This window comes from Neofelis nebulosa, chromosome 3 (genome assembly GCF_028018385.1).
Source record: "Neofelis nebulosa isolate mNeoNeb1 chromosome 3, mNeoNeb1.pri, whole genome shotgun sequence".
NCBI classification, from domain to species: domain Eukaryota; kingdom Metazoa; phylum Chordata; class Mammalia; order Carnivora; family Felidae; genus Neofelis; species Neofelis nebulosa.
The window spans coordinates 66,026,015-66,047,531 of NC_080784.1; the positions used below are offsets into that span (position 1 = coordinate 66,026,015).

General features: G+C 38.6%; 2 protein-coding genes across 14 annotated transcripts in view; one reads left to right on the forward strand and one right to left on the reverse strand.

The window, feature by feature from the left end:
• The window catches only part of MARCHF1 (membrane associated ring-CH-type finger 1), an 899,266-nt gene that overhangs the window by 843,311 nt on the left and 34,438 nt on the right, over positions 1-21,517 (forward strand). The window lies entirely within an intron of this gene.
• The window catches only part of TMA16 (translation machinery associated 16 homolog), an 86,761-nt gene continuing 68,765 nt past the window's right edge, over positions 3,522-21,517 (reverse strand). Inside the window, exon 8 of one of the 2 annotated variants that reach the window (XM_058720987.1) lies at positions 3,522-5,520. The gene's annotated coding sequence lies outside the window, so the exon portion shown is untranslated. Of the gene's footprint in view, positions 5,521-14,784; positions 15,168-21,517 lie in introns of those variants that run through there. The other variant, XM_058720986.1, reaches the window with a different exon arrangement.

The window sequence follows — 21,517 nt, forward strand, 5'->3', positions numbered from 1 at the left end:
ACCCACGGGCCTTAAAATTTGAATTAGTTATCAACATTTAGATGTGTGATTATTTCATGTAAAATTCCACATATTTGTATTTGTTTGAAAACCTACAGTATCTAGCTTTACTGGAACCACATTTCCATAGGGCAACATCTAAGGGGTAGCTAAGTGGAGCTAAATGGTGTTTAGTGCCTTTAAAAGGCTATTTGCATTCAAGTTCTCTGCATTTCTCACTGTCCCTCCCTCTCTGCTCCTGACACCTTGTGCCATCCCCACTTATCTTTTTTTTTTTTAATTTTTTAATGTTTATTTATTTTTTGAAAGGGAGACAGAATGCAAGCAAGGGAAAGGCAGGGAGAGAGGGAGACACAGAATCTGAAGCAGGCTCCAGGCTCCAAGCTGTCAGCACAGAGCCTGATACAGGGCTGGAACCCATGAACCATGAGATCCTGACTTGAGCCAAAGTCTGAAGCTTCACCGACTGAGCTGCCCAGGCCCCACCCTCATTCCCACTCATCTGAATGCCTCTGTGGCTCTAGTGTTAGGATCTGAATTTTCAACTCCTGATCTGACATGAGCCCTAGATATGAGAAACATACATTCTGTCCCTGTCTCTATGATTTATAGGTTTTAAAAACCTAGAAGTATTCCAAACTTTTACTTTCTTCTTTAAAAGTATGGGGCATTAGCATAATACTTAAATGACAGTATCCAAAACAACTTCAGATTCTGAAGTGATATGAACTATACAGATATAAGGCATGTGTAAACTGTTCTAGATGGCTTATTTTGATGGCACTAAGATTCATCAACAGTTTTCTTTTGATAGTTTTTAATTGGTCATTACAAATGACAGGTATAGCATTTGGTTAGGATATATACGAAGTACATTCCATTAATTGCTCTCAACTCAGTAATTCCATTACAGTTTATAACGTTCTAAAGACCAGCCACATGAAACAATTAATTTAGCTAATTATTCTGAATTTCTACCATTAGCCAATACAGGCAGGAGATTCTGTTTAAATAAAATGGCTTCTTAAAGTAGAAAGGTGCAAATCTTCATAGTTTGACGAACCTTGGGGCTTAATAGTCTTGAAAGAGATCAGTAAAACCTTACTTCATTAATTGCTACTATTGCTACACCAAAATCTTCAGTTAGTAAGTTCATCAAAGTATCCTAATGTCTCCAGAAAAAAAAATCTTTAAAATCTAAATAAAGTCAAGGGCTTATGTGAGAAAAAGCAATTTTCATCATCTTTAAGTCAGTAGCTCACCTACTTTTATAACACTCAATAAAAGTCCCATTATTCTACTGGTTACCCAGGGTCAGCAGTAATTCTCAGAGCCCAGAAAAGTCAAAAGGATAAAAATATACAAAGCATTGCAATTTGGAAATGCATACCATATCAGTTAGGAAGCCTAAAATCTTCTCCTATTCTGAAGCTGAAGAGTTGCATGAGGTTCAGATTTGAGTCTGAATTGGAAAGACCAGTTGCTGGATATGAAGCTAAGCTTATGAGGCCAGCAAATGCCACTGACAGCTTTATATTCTCCCTTGAATTATTTCTTTATATAGTTTCTCATATGCATGCTATTTGACAAATATATAATATTTGAATATGTAATATTCAATTCTATGCATCCTTTTATTGCTTGTCTCATTTTTTCACTTAAATTAACCAGGGAATCAATTACCTTTGATTTAGCAATGATTACATTGAACCATATGCACTTGTCATTTTTGTAGATCAAAAACAGTTGAATATTGGGAAGTTCATAAAATATAAGTTCTGTGTGAATTTATTACGCCAAATAAAAAGGAATGATCATTTTGGTATTTCTACATTTCCACCATAATGACTTCCAATGCTTTAGTTGAAATATCTACTTAGAAAAAAAAAAAGAACTGTATTGGACAAATGCAAATGCTATGTTAATTCCTTCCCTTCCTTAATTTGATGTGACATCTGGCTTTCAGAAGAGCCAATGCAAGTTACCATAGCAGGCCAACTGCCCAAAGGTTATAATTCTTTACTAATCTCGAGGTCTCACAGTTCATAGTCTTAAAATTGGAAACAACAGAGAATGTGGTCATATGCCTAGCCAGGGTCTTCTAGTACCCTATTGAATAATATTGCCTAGTCATACATAAGAAAATTCAGAACGCTTCATTTACTTACCATGATGGAGAATTTGCAATGTCATTAATACAACCGCCACATACTGAATTTCTACTGTGTACCAAATATTTAGAAGATACCAACTAACCTAATCTTCATTACAACTCTATTTCTGTAGGCACATGAAGCCTATTTTAGATAAGGAAAATGAGACACATCAGACACTTACATGCCAATCAAAAAGAATGAAATCTTGCCATTTGCAACTACATGGATGGAACTGAAGGGTATTATGCTATTAGGGCGAAATTAGCCAGGCAGAGAAAGACAAATATCATATGACTTCACTCATATGAGGACTTTAAGACACAGAACAGATGAACACAAGGGAAGAGAAGCAAAAATAATATAAAAACAGAGAGGGGGACAAAACATAAGAGACTTAAATATGGAGAACAAACAGAGGGTTACTGGAGGGGGTGTGGGAGGGGGAATGGGCTAAATGGGTAAATCATCATTGCACTATATGCTAACTAATTTGGATGTAAATTAAAAAATATATATATGTATATATATATATATATCTCACAATATATATATATTTATATATATATTTTTATATATATATATATATATATATCAATCACACATGCCAGAGCTCCGTGATTCTAGAGCTTTGTTCATTGTACTGTACCACACTCCCATAAGTGGCTGATAGACTCTCTCTTGAAGAATCAAAACTTCAGTTTTTACTTAAACCTTCTTTAAGGGAAATCTTCCCAAATAAACCTTTCTAAAATAATTTTTTTTCTAAAATCTCTCTTCTTAAACATGGATGTTTTTACCCAAGGTGTTTTCGTAATACTTAGTTACGTCATCACGTATACATCACTTATTTTACAGGTTGAAAATCATTAACTGGCTCACTAGATTGAAACACATAGAAAGCTGTTATCTTTGTTAATTTTAAAAATAACACTGTCAGTTATTTTACCGGCAAAAATGAGTTTATTCAGAAATAGCAGAGAATTACAGTTTAGGTCAAGCAAACTACAGCAAAACTATAGGCAAGTGCAGAGAACAAGGAGAGGAATGCTCTTTTATAGAACAAGGGAAGTTGTGAGGGATTATAAAGAAAAGAGTCCATTGTAGTAAACTTGGAGTTCAAAGTATAACGGCTTTTCATTAGCTGATTTGTGGCTGTCTTTCATTGGCTGAGCTGGGGGGGAGCAGAGAAAAACCTTTTTTCCTCCTGCTGAGGTAGCAAAGTGTAGCTTAAGTGGTATCACTTTCAAGGTTCCTTTCTTCCTGTTGATGACTGTAGTAGGGTGTGTAAACTACCCCCTTCTGGTCTTCTGACTTCATTTTATTTTTGTTCTAATTTTTTTTTAAGTTTTATTCATTTTTTTGAGAGAGAGAGAGAGAGAGAGAGTGTGAGTGGGGTAGGGGCAGAGAGAGAGGGAGACACAGATTCTGAAGCAGGCTCCAGGCTCTGAGCTGTCAGCACAGAGCCCGATGCGGGACTTGAACTCCGGAACTGGGAGATCCTACCTGACCTGAGCCAAAGTCAGAGGCTTAACTGACTGAGCCACCCAGGCACCCCTCCTGTCTTCATTTAAACAAGATTTCTGTTATTAATTTTTACATCTTTTTTCTGCACTTGCCAGCGTGCTGTGTTTTGAACGCCCTTTGTAGGGGAAGAAAAGTTTTCCCTTCTTCCTTTTTAGGTCCTTTGGCTGGTCTGATAATTAAATCAATATAAGACTAATTACCAGGGGCACCTGGGTGGCTCAGGTGGTTAAGCATCCCACTCTTGGTTTTGGCTCAGGTCTTGATCTCATGGGTTCAAGCCCCACATGGGGTTCTGCACTGATAGCATGGAGCCTATTTGGATTCTCTCTCTCTCTCTCTCTCTCTCTCTCTCTCTCTCCCCCTCTGCCCTCTCCTCCCGCTTGCACTCTCTCAAAAATAAACAAAAATTAAAAAAAAAAAAAGACTGATTAACGGTACAAAAACAAACAAAAGTTTAATAATATGTCTACATGGGAGAGACCCAGGAAAACCAAGTAACACTGAAATGACCAAAGCCATCACCTTAAATACCATCTTCAGCTAAAGACAGAAGAGATGTTTGGGATAAAGAGGACACCAGTTACGGGAGGTTACCAGGGAAAACATAGTAAACAAGGGTAAGGTTGTTAAGTAGCTTTAAGTTGTTGCCTTCTTCATTGGTAAGAGTTCTAGAAATTGGCTCTTCTAGTATGGTAAGAGATCTATCCTTACCAGTGGAGATTTTCCATGCTTCTTACAAAAAGGTAACTTCTGCTGGATTTTTAGAGCTTTTCTGTCCGCTGTGTTTTAAAAATAACCAGTTTAAAATAATCACTATGTCAAAGAAGCATATTTTAGGGTGGCAAAATCTGCTCCCCTTCACCTTTTCTCTGTTTTGTTGTTTTCATTCTTCCTCCTCACAGAATCTGCTGTTATGTCTCCGTTCCTTCAGTAGCCCTTGTTCACAATTTTACATAGCTACTGCTCTTCTGCTTTAAACAACAACAGCAATAATCACGAGTTATAAAATTAGGTCTATAAAAGGCCCGGTTCTAGATGAACTTCTGCAAGATTCTCTTTTGATCACTGGCAAGAGTTTTAGTGGGTATGAACATTTTGGCATCATTCCAGGATTCTTGGACCCCTCTTTGGCATCCTTCTTACTTCTCAGTTTTACTTGGAATTATATGATAAAAAAAAAGCCCTCAGAAAATATATTTTTTAATGTTTATTTATATTTGAGAAAGAGAGAGACAGAGAATGAATGAGGGAGGGGCAGAGAGTCAGAGACAGAATCAGAAGCAGGCTCCAGGCTCTGAGCTGTCAGCACAGAGCCCGATATGGGACTTGAACCCATGAACTGTGAGATCATGACCTGAGCCGAAGTCGGATGCTTAACAGACTGAACCACTTGGGCGCCCCATCAAATAAGGTTTTGATGTTTCCAGGAGGTTTCCTTATAATCAGAGCCCAGTTCTGGGGAGTAGGTTTGCTGTTTAATTTCTTCAGAAATGTATAAGCTTGGAGGCAATGAAAATCTCTGCCCTAGTATGAGGCTAGATGAAACTTTCTTTGTACTTGCAAAAATTATCCATACTTATCATCTGCAATGCATACTAGCCCTGTCATCTTGCTGTGTTTCAGTTCCATTATTATAGGAGCCCTAAGTGCAGTGATTTAGAACACTCAAAAAATTATTTTGTTTTCAACATAACACTTTCCAAATGAGCCACGTAAGCTCTTCACAGCAAATTTCTCTATCCAGTGGTGGTGTTGTCTGCCACCAACAGGTCCCCTTACTTCTTCTCACGGCTTCTTTTGGTGAGAAGGAGGACCCCAACAGTCTCCTTAGCAGATAGCCCTGGGAAGGGAAAGGACAGGTAAACCACAAAATAACAAAAAGATCATTAAAAGAGAAGCATTTCAACTCGGAGCATTATCTTTTCTACTAAAATCGTTTCGTTTTGCTTTAGTTTTTTTATGTTTGTTTTATCGCCTTAACACGTTCATGTCTGTGGGGCGTCTGGACTGAATGGGGACGGTGGCATGGTGGGGTGGGGAGAGGGGATTCACCTGAGGCAGAACAAGACATAGGAGTTTATTGAATCACTACGAAGGAGCAGTGGGCAGGACAGCAAAGGAGAGACTGTCTGCATTGAGGGAGTGAGGAGGAGCCACAGTTACAGGGCTGAGTAAGGGAGTATGGAGACACAGGGAATTCTCTCTTTTCTGGAAGTCTCAGGAACCATGCCTGGTTGTAACTGGTCAGTTAGAGTCTATGACTGTTTCAAGGTGGGTTGCTTAATGAGCCTGTTTGCGTCACCTCTGCGGTCACTGTGGGCCCTTTTCCCTTGCTTAAGTTTCTGTTGCTCAAGACTGTTGCCTAAAAGCAGCCTCTACAATGCCCTCAGAACTACAATTGATATATATATTTCTTAATTTTTATTATTTTTTTTTTTTTAATTTTTTTTTTCAACGTTTTTTATTTATTTTTGGGACAGAGAGAGACAGAGCATGAACGGGGGAGGGGCAGAGAGAGAGGGAGACACAGAATCGGAAACGGGCTCCAGGCTCCGAGCCATCGGCCCAGAGCCTGACGCGGGGCTTGAACTCACGGACCGCGAGATCGTGACCTGGCTGAAGTCGGACGCTCAACCGACTGCGCCACCCAGGCGCCCCTATTTCTTAATTTTTAAATGTTTGTTTATTTTTGAGAGAGACAGAGACACAGTGTGAGCAAGGGAGGGGCAGAGAGAGAGGGAGACACAGAACCCAAAGCAGACTTCAGGCTCTGAGCTGTCAGCACAGAGCCCAACGGGGGGGGGGGGGGGGGGGCTCGAACTCACAAAACGCACCAAAGTCAGACGCTTAACTGACTGAGCCACTCAGGCGCCCCTCAGAACTACAACTGACATTTTAATTAAAATTATATTAAATATGAGTAGATAGCAATGCCAACATGTCTTATGTCAAATAAGATGGAAAATATAAGTGTCTCATGCTTTTTTCTAATAGATACTTGGGATTTATTATAGGGCCTCATCCTTTTGTCTTTTGAGAGAATTCCGACAATTGAATTCGTCTTTAAAATTTCAAGAACAAGAAGACTAGGCAGCTGGGGTCAGCATCACAGAATAGTTTGTTCAAAATAGAAATATTCTTCTGTGGGCAGCAGAAGAACATATTCATTTGCAAAGCTTCCATCCATAAACAGTCCTCCCTCTAGGCAGATGTGAACTCCAACCAGTATCAGACTGTGTTCTGAGTGATTGCTCTGAGAAAGCTCCAGTCATGCCCAGTTCACTTATTCACTCAACTCACTGTAAAATCTACCACGGTAGTTGTGTTCAATAGCGAACCAAATAGAGAAAAAAACCTGCTGTCCAAGAGCATACAGCCCACTGCAGGAAGGATGGAAAAAGATGAATTACTTACAATATTTTGTAATAAATTTGAAAAGCATGGTAGTCAATGGGATGGTGGTGTGGGGGAATCAAGAACTTTCTGTAACTCCAGAGGGAATGGTGAAGATAATTCAAAGAGAGCAAGCCATCATATGTTTGGTGTTTATTTGTGGGACTGTCCATATAAAAGGATTTCTTTTTTAACAGTAATAACAGTAGCTATAAATACATTAAAAAATGACTTTCCTCTTTTTGCCCAAACTTCACATAACATAGGCAAATCAAGAAGATATTACTTAGCAATTGGATATCCAGGACACTGGGGAAAGAGAATTTGGATATAGAAACAGGATTTGACAAGAGGTTGTCACAAAGGAGACTTAAACAATTCTTGAATAATCATCGTTGGCTGGAACATTTCTCTTCCCTACTTCCTTATTAGTAGATACAATTATATATGACTTCAGTTCTGTTTCTTTCTTTGAAAATTATTGCTTGAAGAACATAACCTCACTTCCTTGCTAAGAATGTCACCTTGTGTTACTATTCTAGATATGAAAAGAAATACTTAACCTGACTAGATTTGCTCTTGAAGTCTTTAACAGGATACAGTTCCATCTTCATGAAAATACAGTTTTATTTTGACCATAACAGAAGGCCCACAAAATAGAACTTCTTTTATCTACTTTGTTTTTTGATATTTGAAACATAAACTATGGTTGAAATGAGGGAATCAATATTACAATGATCCATATGGAAAGCATAAAAGCATCAAATTAGAATGTGCAGAAGCATATGTACATCTATGTGCACACACACACACACACACACATATACACACAGATTTACAAATAAAGATTTCCCCAAAGCATCATCTTATGATTGAGGTTTTTTTAATGAGAAAGAAGTTATATTTGTGTTTCATTTTCATTTTTCTTAAGATGCTATAACAACGGAGTTTCAAATTACTTTCATATTTAAATTTTCCTCCAGCTAAAGACTTTTCTCTCTCAGCTGGAATTATTTCTTAATTCATTTATCCAGTTTCTCAAATCTTGGCATAAAATCTAAGAAAAATTTCTTTGTAAATTTTTGAGTGAATTTTTAAAATTAAGGCCCGAGGAAATCAACATTTTTTTTTTCAAAAGCAAATATTGTAGACCAAATCAAATTGCTTTTCTATTGCATTGACAAGAGAGAAATGAGGAAGACTTTGACATCTCTCTGGAATGATAGTGTCTAGCCCTATTGTCTGTGCATCAACATGCTTGTATGCTATTATCAACATTTTAATAATACAGATGTCTGAAAGATTTCACTCCAAAGAGACCTAATCTCTCACAAACCGGCTCCCATCCAATTTTCTATTTTTCTCTACCATCAAGTAGCTGCTCTCCTTTTGTTTCCCACAGAGACATACCACCCACTGCCTCACCATACCAGTGCTATTATCTTTCATATGAACGTTTTGCCCCAAATTAGGTGAATTTACCCACTCGGTCACAGGTGTAGCAGAACCTGCCCTTGTGAAATGTATAGCATGGAATGTTATAAAAGGTGGGGAAAGCAGAACAGGAGGCAGAAGTCCATACCCAGTTTTTGTCCCCCATTTCCTCTGGTAGAGAAGTGAGTGATGGACAGATAGAGACGAGCTATGTTATTCTAACAGAAGCCCTTCCACATGGAAACAGGATGGGAAGAAAAAGAGAGAGAGAACCCTAACACAGAGAATCCAAAACACCAAGAATGATAAATATTTTTAAATTCTCTTTTCACTGACATATAAGGAAAGTAGCTAAGTTAAAAAGAAGAAACAATTCAAACAGTAAAAAAAAAAAAATGAAACAAAACAAAACAAAAAAACACTGTGCTGGGTTAAGAGTCAGGATGTCAGATTTTAATTCTGGTTCGGAAGCTTAATCCTCCTGAGCTGTGCCTCAGTTTCTCCATCTGTAAAACAAGGACTGAATGAGATGATCTTTTAATTTCCTTCCAACTTAAAATTCTGTGATTTCATAAAAAGAAAGTGAGGAATCCACTTATTTAAAAGGAAATAAAGAAATTTTATATTCAAGTGAATTTTAAATGTTCAGAAGGAAAGGAAAAACTGGTATAGAGAGAATTCTTCACATCCACAGTAGCTTAGGTTGTGTTCCTTGGTGGACCGGGGAGACTCTGGGCCCTGAGGCCTCCACCAGTCCATCCCATGATATCACCAGAGGCTCTTGGTCTCATCACCATAAAGAATCCAAGGAGAGATGAGAAACAACAGTTGAGTGGTGCAAGTAGGAAAGTTTATTAAAGGGAGAGTACACTCTTGAAATGTGAGAGTGGGCGAGCTCAAGGATAGCTGCTCTCGGGGTTAGGGTCTCTGTCTTTTAACAGATGTTAACTAGGGTGTGGAAAATATATTACTTGGGGAAGGGATATCTTGGGGGCAGGGTTTCGTGCCTTTTCTCCCTTACTTGGTACTTGGTTAGAGGGCCTTCTTTGTCTTGAGCCTGTCTGGCTTGATCTGGCTTCTTGAGGCTTTGTTTTTGGAATGCTGCCAGGGCAGATCTCTAACTTGCCCCATAGCTGGCCATGACTACCCCTTTGCCGGCCTCCAGTCCCTTTAAAGCCTAACAGTTGCAACTAACTGCCTACTCTTAACAGTTCCATAGGACAGGGTGCTGAGTAACAAAGAAGTCCAAGGTCCAGGTCCTAAAAGAAGTAATATATGTGCTTTCTTAATCTTTCTTATTACCTTTGAAGCAAATCATGGTGAGAAAAATAAGATATACTGTATATTGAAGAAAAGACAACCATTATGGGGCACCTGGGTGGCTCAGTCGGTTGAGCGTCTGACTCCTGGTATCAGCTCAGGTCGTGAACTGCTTGTGGGATGGAGCTCCACATCGGCCTCTGTCCTGACAATGCGGAGCTTGCTTGGGATTTTCTCTCACCCTCTTTCTCAGCCCCTTCCCAACTCATGATCTCTGTCTCTCCCTCTCTTTCTCTCAAAATAAATAAACGTTAAAACAAACAAACAAACAAACAAAAGAAAACCATTAAAAACATGTCTACAGGAAGACAGGAGAGAAGAAAGGGAGAAGAGAAAAAGGAGGAAAGAAGCAAAGAGAGGAAAGGAAAGTTTGAGGCCAATTGAGGATGAGGAGGCATCCTGAGAGGTGAGTAGAAGCTAGCTAGATATAAGGGTCCAGGCCACACTTCATTTTTTCTCATGAGTTGTAAGCAGGTGTTTAAAGGCTAACGTAAATTAAAGTAGTTCTGGACAGCAAGCTGTTCTGCAGCCCTGAGACATACATAGAAGATTTCTGACCCTAAGAAAAGAGGCAGGCTGGGCTGAAAGCCATTTTCTCCCTGGCACAGTAAAGAAAACCAGAGTAGATTGAAGGTCTAAGCAAATTAGTTTAGTGAGTCTATGAAAGATAATTATATTTTCTTGAAACTTAGAGTTTCTGTAAATACAGAGCTAGCTTAATATAAAAGTTGATATTTCAATGGAGTATTTTTGTCAATGAAGAAAACTAACAAATTTTTGAGCTGGATCTTTTCAGTATCTAGGAAATTACTTATATCTTAAGCACTGATAAACTCCCATTGGACTCCTCCTATATAAGACCACCCCCAGAGCCAACTGTATCTGAAGGACCACACTGAGAGCTTCCAGTAATGTCCATTATGATTCACTATCCCATTTCATTCACTCAGTCACCATGTATTTACTGAGTACCTACTATAAGATTACCAGTCATAAGATTATAGTGATGAACAGGAAAAATTTTCTGATCTTAGAGGACATACATTCTTGTCGGGTAGGAATGAAGGCAGGGAGTTTGAAAATGAGTTAGTTATAATATTTTGAAATAGACCTAAAAAGGGTTTGGGAAACAATTTTAGTAACTCTAGATAGGGTTAATATAATTCCAACTACTAAATTATAACTGAAAGAAAATTTATGGGGATTTCTAGGTGAAAAAATCCTTAATTTCACAACTGTCTCCCTGTCCATCAGGGAAACAATTTAATAAAGAAAATTAAGATGAAAAGATTGCCAAATGACTGTCAGGAACCAGAGCTAAGAAGATGCACAAAGACAATCCTGTCCACATTGGCTGAGAAAACTTACCAACAATGTCTGTGGAATGCTGCTCAGTCCCACAGATAATTTACTTTATATCAGGAAACAGGTTATATAAATGAATGAAGCAGTCTGATTTTATGGTGATAAATGGAAAATAATGCAGTCCAGGGAATATGATAAGGAGAAGTGGTGACAATGGCATTATGGAATAGATGTGCCTACTCTAAACAGAGTAGTAGCTACTCATCTCTAGTTGACTGTTGTCAAATCAACTACTTTGTCAGGAGAATCTTAAAATTCTAGATTTAACTTATCTCTTCCAATTAAAAAAAAAATAACCGTAACTAATTCAAACTTAAAAACTATTCAGGCAAAGCAAAACACATCTGAAGGCCAGAATCAGCCTGCAGACCAAGAGTTGATGATCTCTGCTGGACAGAAATGCCCATGTGTCTCTGCAAGTATTGCCCAGTGGGGTATAACATGGCACAGTGGAAAGAACCTAGATGGGGTGTACAGAACAGTTGGAGTCAAACCCTTAATGAAATTGCTTTGTGCCTTTAGTTGAGTCTCATGACCTGAAATGCATTGTGTCAGAAAAATGGAAGATGGAAGGACGGCAATAATATCTTATTTGCCAACTTTTCGGGATTATCCTGAGAAATAAAATGATGTAAGTAAAAGTACTTTGTAAACAGTAATTTCCTACTAAGTGATATCTTCCCCAGCTCTCCATTATCAACACTGTGACAAGTTCACTTTTCCAGTCTTACGAAATCAATATTTAGGATTGAATTCACTTTAAGGCCAAGAGAGTAGCATGCACGTTTTTAAAGAACTATTCATTGAACATTGGATTACTTTCAAGGTGCACACTTGATTAATTTGTATTCCAGCAGTTCTGAATATATAGTCATCCAAGAGTTGGATAGTTTAAACTTGCAAATTCTAAAGGGAATTTGCTGAGCATATTAATAAAGTAAGCAGAATTGAGACAGGAAAAATATCAACATACTAAAACCTTTTCAGGAGTTCATACAAAATGTTAAAACAATTATTCTCGCCTGGCATATTTGAACAAAATTTATTTTGTGTTTACCTTCTAAAGGGTTGTACTAAGTGTAACAAGAGTTATTTGTATATGAACACCTGATATGGTAATTAATCATTTTTATAGGTTCATTGAAATATTTCTTTTAAAGACTTCTTATATAAAGTAATCCATAATTCAGTTAGTTTTATTAACTCCATCTGACTAATGTGATGATCAAGAACTTGAGCCCTAGAGTCAGCCCGTCAGGATTTGGGTCCTTGATAGTGGTCATTGTAGCAAGTTACTTAATTTCTCCATGCCTGTATTTCTTCATGTGCTTAATGAAGATAATAGAAACATGTACCCCTTCATATGGTTGGTAGGAGGTCTGAATGAGATAATACACATAAAGCACTTAGCAGTGTATCTGGAATATGATGAGAGTAAATGTTAACTATTAGTATACGTAAATTTTAAATGAATTTATTATTTTTTTTTTATGTTTATTTATTTTTGAGAGAGAGTCAGAGTGTGAGTGGGGGAGGGACAGAATCCGAAGCAGACTCCAGGCTCTGAGCACAAAGCCCTGTGCGGGGCTTGAACTCATGAACCACAAGATCATGACTTGAGCCGAGTCCGATGCTTAACCAACTGAGCCACCCAGGTGCCCCTAAATAACTTTAATTTCAACTTTTGAGTATTTTTTGTGGTCCCCAAATTTCCACGTTGAAATTATTTTTTGCAATTACAACTGGTTTCTGAAGCTGTTTAAAGCAGTAGAACTCTCCTTTTTAAATGCAATTTTATTTAGAATTCATAACTTTAAATGTGGTCAGAGGAAACTGAGTAAACTGAGACACTGCAGTGTGAGTCAGGAGTGACCCAGCTGATTGAACTATGGCATTCATAGGGATAGGACATAGGGATCTCATGTCAGCAAAGCCAAAGTTGCTTTTGGGGTCCACACAGCCTGCCCTGGAACAGTTTAGAGTATTGGAAGATGTGTTCCAAAAGACCAAGTACACAGACTGGGTACATGACTTCAACCCTCAATCTTGATGAGCCAATGGTAATGCTTTAGTTCAAGAATCATGATGTCAAGTGGAAGAAACAGCAGTAAAAAACAGCAACTACTGTCACCAAGAGCACCAAACCGTGTCACTTCAGTGACAGAGGGAAAGGCCCCCTGACCCACAGCTGCTGTGGACACTTGTCCTGTGAGTCCTGGAGTTCCAGTGCCATGCACCTGATGCACCTAAGCCTTCTGGCCCTGAACCTTAAACTGCTCCCCCCACCATTTTCCTTAGACCACAATTCCCTGTGCAACTGGGTGCCTCACCTGGGGAAGATGATCCCACAGCCTAAATAAGTATCTCTTCCTTAAGGTGCCTCAACTAAGAGGGGCTGGCTGACATGATCCTCGGTCTTTCTACCTCAGCCACACAGCTCTTGAGGAAGGCCTGTGATCCAAGGCCTGATCATCACAAAGGTATTTCCTAACACCTTTAATGGGCTGATTCAAGTCAAAAGGCACCAAGCATAGGGATTATTCTGTAAGAAAAATAATCCCTTCACCTTTTCTCAGGGCCCGTATCTTCTGTCTTCCTATTGAGTATCTCTTCATCCAAATTTCTGAATCAGACAGTGATCGAGTCCCTTTGAGGAAGTAGCAGAAATTAAGCTCCAAGTTTACGCATTGAGTTTAGTTCAGAGACACCCCAAAGTCATGACAAATTAAGAAGGCCTGCTCTTCATTGGTCAGCATTTACCTCCTTCATAAAGCATTTAGATTTTTGTGGAAATTGGAGGGTGTCAGGGCTTGAAACTTGTAACATACAACCCAAGTGATATTTAAACACTTCCACAGGGCACCTGGGTGGCTCAGTCAGTTAAGCAGCTGACTTTGGCTCAGGTCATGATCTCACGGTCCGTGAGTTCGAGCCCCGCGTCGGACTCTGTGCTGACAGCTCAGAGCCTGGAGCCTGTTTCAGATTCTGTGTCTCCCTCTCTCTGACCCTCCCCTGTTCATGCTCTGTCTCTCCCTGTCTCAAAAATAAATAAAACGTTAAAAAATTTAAAAAAATAAATAAATAAACACTTCCAGTGGGGAGGGAAAGGATGAGTTTTTCAGTATTCTTCAGGAAGCTGCTCTAACATTGGCATCAGAACTTGACAAAGAAATCTCAATTGGTTAAGTTGCATATTTATGTTTCAAGCTCCCATCAATTTAGAAAAAATGAAAGAGTAGATTTTTGGAAATCCCTTAGAAGTCAAGTAGCTAATAAAAAACATTCAGTGAAGGGGCGCCTGGGTGGCGCAGTCGGTTAAGCGTCCGACTTCAGCCAGGTCACGATCTCGCGGTCCGTGAGTTCGAGCCCCGCGTCAGGCTCTGGGCTGATGGCTCGGAGCCTGGAGCCTGTTTCCGATTCTGTGTCTCCCTCTCTCTCTGCTCCTCCCCCGTTCATGCTCTGTCTCTCTCTGTCCCAAAAATAAATAAAAAATGTTGAAAAAAAAAATTTAAAAAAAAAAAAAAACATTCAGTGAAATGCTTGAAAAAGAAAGTTGAGCAAGTATTTCAGAAACTAAAATAAAAGGGCAAAATAAGGAGTAAAACAGTTTTTATAAAGGCTTAATAAAAGAAGGCTAGAATTGGATTAAGAAAATTCCCTTATGCTTAAAATAAAGAAGGCAGAGAAAATTATCAAAGAAATAATGCAAGGTTGCTTCTGCAACACGAAGGGTATGATTATCCAGCACAAATGAACAAAGACTTAGCTAAAGGTATGCTACTGTAAAAAATCAGAATACAAAGTATAAATAAAAAATGGTAAATTCTGGAAGGCTCCAAGGAGCTTCTGGTGAATCCCATTGTAATCAGTATTATGGTGGTCTTCTCAACAACACATGCTTAAGAGACGATGCAGTAAGAATTTGAATATTCTAAAGAAATATTCATCCACAACTTTAGTAATCAGCAGGTACACCTATAAAACATAATAGAATAAAGATGTTCAGGCACTGCAAGGATTCTAAAACTTATATCCCATGCCCTCTTAGGGAACTTTTCAAGGAAATGCTAGAGCAAAATAAGGAACTGGATACAGGAAAAACCTTAGGATTGGAGAAGCACAGGAAGCAACAAAGCAGGGGAGCAAAGGAGCTTCCAGGACAGAGGTTGTGCACTAACCATTTCTATGCCATTTGAAAGCAATCACCGCAGGGAAGGATGCAGAAGAGGAGAGTAGAAGGGGAAAAAAGAAAAAAGAACAAATAGAAAAAGAGACCATGACAGTGACCAGCTTAGAATATAGAATAAAACAGAAGCCTCAAGGTTAGAGGTCCCTGGAAAAAAATCAGTTTGATAGGATATCTGATTTGCTTAAGAAATAAAATTAAAGGGCTTTGGATAGATGCAATGAAGGATATAAAAAATAAGGTAGGTACATCCTTAGCAAATAAAAAGGAATTATCTTTAAAAAGCAAAGAACTTTATTGATAACGTGAATTATTTCTCTAGAGAAGTAATTCTCAGGCTTTCTGGCCTCAAGACTTCTTTTACACTCTTGCAGATTATTGAAGACAGCAAAGAGCTTTTGTTTATGAGGGTTATATCTATCAATGTTTACCATATTAGAAACTGAAACTGAGAAATGGTCGCACATATACTTACTAAATCATTTTAAATTAACCGGAAACATTTACATGTTAAGTCTATTTCTGTGAAAAATTGTATTTTCCAAAACAAAAACTATTCAATGAGAAGAGTTCAGTTGGTTTTCATTTTGCAGATCTCTTTCATGTCTGGCCTAACAGAAAACAACTGACATCTCATCTGTGCTTCTGCGTTCAGTCTGTTGTGATACATCACGTACCTCCTGGAACATCTTACCATTCACAAATCTTTAAGAATTAGCAAATAGTTTTGACACCTGCTCCCTTAAAAGGGCCCCCAGATGACACTGAAAAAAAAAACAGTCCTCTAGAGTAATACTTGACTTCTTAATGAATACTTTTTTATATAGTTATAATATAATTTCTTATACTGATTTAACCAAAATAGCCATTCAGTTACCCTGGGAGTCTGGATGTGAGTGAGGAAGACTCTGGTTAGCATTAAATCATCAACAACAATAATAACAGATCAAGGGGCTCCTGGGTGGCTCAGTTAAGTGTCTGACTTTGGCTCAGGTCATTATCTTGCAGTCCGTGAGTTTAAGCCCCGGGTCAGGCTCTGTGTTGACAGCTCATAGCCTGGAGCCTGCTACAGATTCTGTGTCTCCCTCTCTCTCTGCCCCTCCTCACTCACACTCTGTCTCTGTCTCTCAAAAATGAATAAATGTTAAAAAAAAACTTCTTTAAAGAAAAAAAATAATAATGGATCAAAAGATGATGTGTAGTATCAGTGAGTTGTTAATAGCAGTAGAAGTAATTTATATTAAATGCTAGAGGTAAATATCAGAAGCATCACCTCCCATATTTTAAGTGATTGCTTCTAGATGATGGTAAAGAAGGGTGCAGAAGGGTAGAGCAGGAGACTGTTATAAAATGAAATTCTATGCAGCCTTTAAAATGAGTTTTTCCTATAAATTTATGGAAATAATTATCAAAATATGAATCAAGTTTTGATGATTCAGTGGACCTCAGGTGGAGCTTCAGATTTTGCATTCCTAACAAGCTCCCGGGTGATACCAATGCAGAGCCATACTTTCTGTAGCATCGACTTAAATAAGGAGAAAATAGTCCTAACTCAGAATTTTAAATCATTCTGATGGTATCAGAAAGAAAGCCTCAGGTACGAGATTGTGCTTTATATCTCTCCCATAGTTGCCGAACTCTGAAAGATGGCCTTGGAACTTTCATGAGGGAACAGTATCTAACAAAAATTTAAAAGGAAAAAGTGAGAAAATTGGTGAAATCCTAATAAAGTCTAGAGTTCAGTTAAAATTAATGAAGCTAATGTTGGTTTCTTTGACAAATGTTATCATGGTAATATAAGATGTGAACATTAGGGGAAACCATAAATTTCTAGTTATTCCAAAATTAAAAGTTTAGTTTAAAATGTTAAATAAAAGAGTAAATAGCAAAAGAGGTAAAAGCCGAAATACTCTGATTAGACCAGTGAGAAAAGTAAAAAGAGGGGGACCCAGAATCCTTCCTATTTTTCATTCCCCTTTGACCTCTGGTAGCTCCTGAAACTGAAAAACCTTTGGCCTCTACATAAGATTGGAAACCAGCGGACCTAACATTCTTTTTTATGTTTATTTATTTTTTTGAGAGAGAGTGTGAGTGGGAAGAGGGGCAGAGAGAGGGGGACAGAGGATCTGAAGCGGGTTCTGCGCTGACAGCAGTGAGCCTGATGTGGGGCTTGAACTCACAAACTGTGAGATCATGACCTGAGACGAAGTCAGACGCTCAACCAACTAAACAATCCAGGTGCCCCTACCATTTTATTTTACAAGGAAAAAAAACACGAGACCCAAAGATTATTAACCGTCTTACTCAAAATTACACATTTGTGTAAAACAAGGACCAGAATGGAAGATTTCCTTCTGTGTCATCCTTGTTGCTTTTCAACAACTATGGGTTTTATTTAGATATATCTAATTTTCTTCTCTAAAACAGGGGGATTTTCTTCAATGTGACCACAAGATAGACTCACATATGTCACCCAAATAGCTCCCAGGTGAGACTGACTTATGTGTGGTCACAATAGGTAAACCAAAGATCAAATGGGTCACTTATTATGAGAACTGAAGTCACTGGAGAAAGATGAGTTCTGTCTTCTTGGATAAATTCCTGTTTTCCTGTGGTCCAATGAGTGTTTGCATGGAAAGTGTATAAATTAGTTTGTCAATTGATAAGGTTAAAGGACTTGGCTAAGAAGGCAAGTAATAGCTTGGTATTTGCTTGAATTCTTGATATTCTTATCTTTTTTAATGTTTATTTATTTTGAGAGAGTTTGTGAGTGGGAGAGGGGCAGAGGGTGAGAGAGAGGATCCCAAGCAGGCTCCGCGATGTCAGCACAGAGCCGGACTCAGGGCTCCATCTCACGACGTGAGATTATGACCTGAGCCGAAATCAAGGGTCAGAGGTTTAACCAACTCAGCCACCCAGGTGCCCTGACATTCTTATCTTGATTGAGAAAGCCTGATGTTTAGGATTAAATCAGAAGCTGTCCATGACTACTCCTTTGGCACACTTCCCAAATAATGTGCCCATTTTTCTAGCTGGTATCTAGTCACTGAGCCATTGTTGATGCTATGCCTGTAGTGTTGTCACTTCTAAATATGCTCATAAAAAGCAAAGTGTCCATTCATCCTTTGCCATCCTTTTAGTTATTCATAGGTTTGGAGTGTTGGGCTTTACCTCCAAGAGATATAGAGCCTCATGAGTAACACAGGCCTTTAATGCAGGTGATGGGTTTATCTATTAGGCTGCCTATTAGCCTGGAGAAAAAAATAAATGCAACTTGGAACAAAGCCTTTCTTTGTTCTTAGCCTTCATATTCAGTGGTGTACTTCCCTAGGTTACCTTGGCCTTGCATTGTTTGGAGCTATCTCTGTCTACCCATTTATACTATCCAAGCTTTCGTGGGTGCTTGGGCTAGTGCTTCTCAACTTTGTTATTACAGAGGCAGTTCCTCTGCTCCTAATATGTGTCTCTCAGGTCCCGCTTCCCTTCCATGATCTTTAAAGCTAGGCAGCACAAAAGGGAAGGTCAGCCCAGCCACGCAGTATGTCTCTTTCACTCAGCCCATCTCTAGCACTATCACATGAATCACAGCATGAGACTGTGCTGAAAACGAAATCCTACTGCACGTTAAGCCAACGAAAAGCATAGTTCTGCTTACCTTAGAAAAAATCATTTATGAAAGGAAAATCCAAACTCCCCATTCAAAATTGCTTTATGGTGATTTTTTTTAGAAGCAGAGTATCGAAATTGTGTACTTAGAACAGTGCCACAAAGCGGTGCTTGCTGGGGGAAGGAAACAAGCTTGTTCAATAAGTAGGTTTTTGAAACAGGCTTTGTCTTAGAGGCTTGATGATTTACAGATAAATCTCTCCTCAGTCCTGCCAAGATAATTGGACTAAGGGCATACATGTTAACAGGTTTTGTTTTCTATTCAACTAATAAGTAGCTTTGTTGTTAATCCTTATTGTGTTCATTACTTAAGAACATGCAATGTGGCAGGTGATACTCCTCCTAGAGAGGCTTTGTGGGAGACTGCTAGGGAATCAGGGCAAGATACATTCCTCTTAGTAGAATGGACTTTCAGAGAATATGCAGGAATTCCTGGGCTCCTGTTAGCATGCAGCGGGGTCTAGGGGGGAAGGGAGCAGACTCTTAAATAAAACCCTTGCATTTGCTGCTTTTTTGCCTGCTTTCCTGACTGAATGTCTTGTCCACTTGGATGTTTCATCTGTTTCCTAACAAGGTTCATGATAAAAAGTGAGAACTAGTATTTCATAGGTCAGGTAACACTGCCTTACCGTGAGATTAGTTTTCTTTTAACATAATTTGGTAGATAGTTTGCAATCTTGAAATACCAGAAGGTCCTGCATTGCCATGGATTTCTTGATGCAACTAACCCATGTTGTCAAGGCAACCCACTTCATGTTTTCTCCCCTCTAGAAAACCATTTCCATGTTGCAAACCTTAAATCACAATCATCTCTTAGAATACACAGGGTCAAACATCCCCTGTATGCACAAAGCTATTACTTTTTTTTTTATAAGATATCGTGTCATTACAGTAGAGTAATTTGACTTGAGGGATAATATGTGTATTAAAGCATTGAAGTTAAAATAATTCTGTAGCATTTATGTCCTATCTCCCCATTTCCAGGAGATGTGAGGCTGTTTCCTACAAGCAGTTACATTTTTGAAGCTCTAGTAACAATGTTGACATATTTTGACTAATTTCTATGTAAATTGATTGCAATCAACAGCTTTTTCATGGTTTGTGAAATTAAATCACTTAAAAGACGAAGTACTTTCTGGAATTACTATCACCCACCTGTTGTATATTTTCTCCTTTTTTAAGAGACAAAGACCAGTTTTGAGAGTTCTTCCATGTTATTGATATGACTCCACTATTCTCTGAGAACCTGGGTTAGCATCATGCTGGAACTCAGAGACTGACATCAGGCGGAAAGTGTTCCCTCAGATATCTGGGCTGTTTGAGTGGTTGGTTTAAAAGAAAATCCCAATTGGAGCGCCTGGGTGGCTCATTTGGTTACGCATCCGACTTTGGCTCAGGTCAGAATCTCACGGTTTGTGAGTCACAGCCCTGCATCCAGCTCTGTGCTGACAGCTCAGAGCCTGGAACCTGCTTCGAATTCAGTGTCTCCCACTCTCTCTGCCTGCTCCCCCCTACCTGCCCCCCACTCCCCACTCGTTCTCTGTCTCTCAAAATGAATAAACATTTTTTAAAAATCCCAATGAAAGGATAGTAGGAATCATTTTACCCCTTTTCCTAGTTCACTATTAACAAAAAAATTGGGTTAGGTTAAGATTCTTTCTGAGGTTTGAAAATTTGAAGACTTTATTTTTAACCTACTCTTGGCAATACAACTCACAGGCTACATTTAACTTACGTAGTGATCAGAAGTAATTCTTAGTGACTCATCCAGTACTGTTGGTCTGGCTTTCTAGTTAGTCTTTCAAATATTTATAAGACTTCCTGCCCCTTACATTTTTGTTCAAAAGTTGATTGCATAAAAGGTAGCCATGTTTCATTTCATGATTCCCAAAGGTTTGAGAACACAAGTATGTGGCTTTAAATGAAGTTTCTATGTGGGTCTTAATGGCTCAGAGCATTTTCACGTTGCACGTTTATTAGATAAAACCTACTTTGGCACCTTTCAGCTGCCATTCTATTTCAACAAGCTAAAGAATTTTATCCATATAAAATAGTACAAATTATCATATCCACTATTGAGGAACTGGCATTATTTTCTTTCCATTATTGTGATTTGACAGGTCAGGCATTCAAACGTCAGTCAGTCTACAAAGCCTTTTAGGTTACTTACCTCAGCCCTCTCCTGTTATATCCTTCAAAAATTATTAGCACTCCATCACAATGCACAAAGGATTTGAGCCTACTTACAGAAATGCATGCCAAAAAGTGAAGCCAATTGTTAAGGAGGTTGTAGGAAAAAGAAGCGAGTGAAAATCCTAAGACAAACATAAGGAAGATGCATACCACGGGTCCTGTGTGCTAGTTAGACAGGAAGAATAATTTGCTTCCAAATGGATTAGCATCCAAAACAAAGAAGGAAGTGTGGTAAATTAAATAATTTATACAAATATAAATATTTTATAAAAATGTAAAT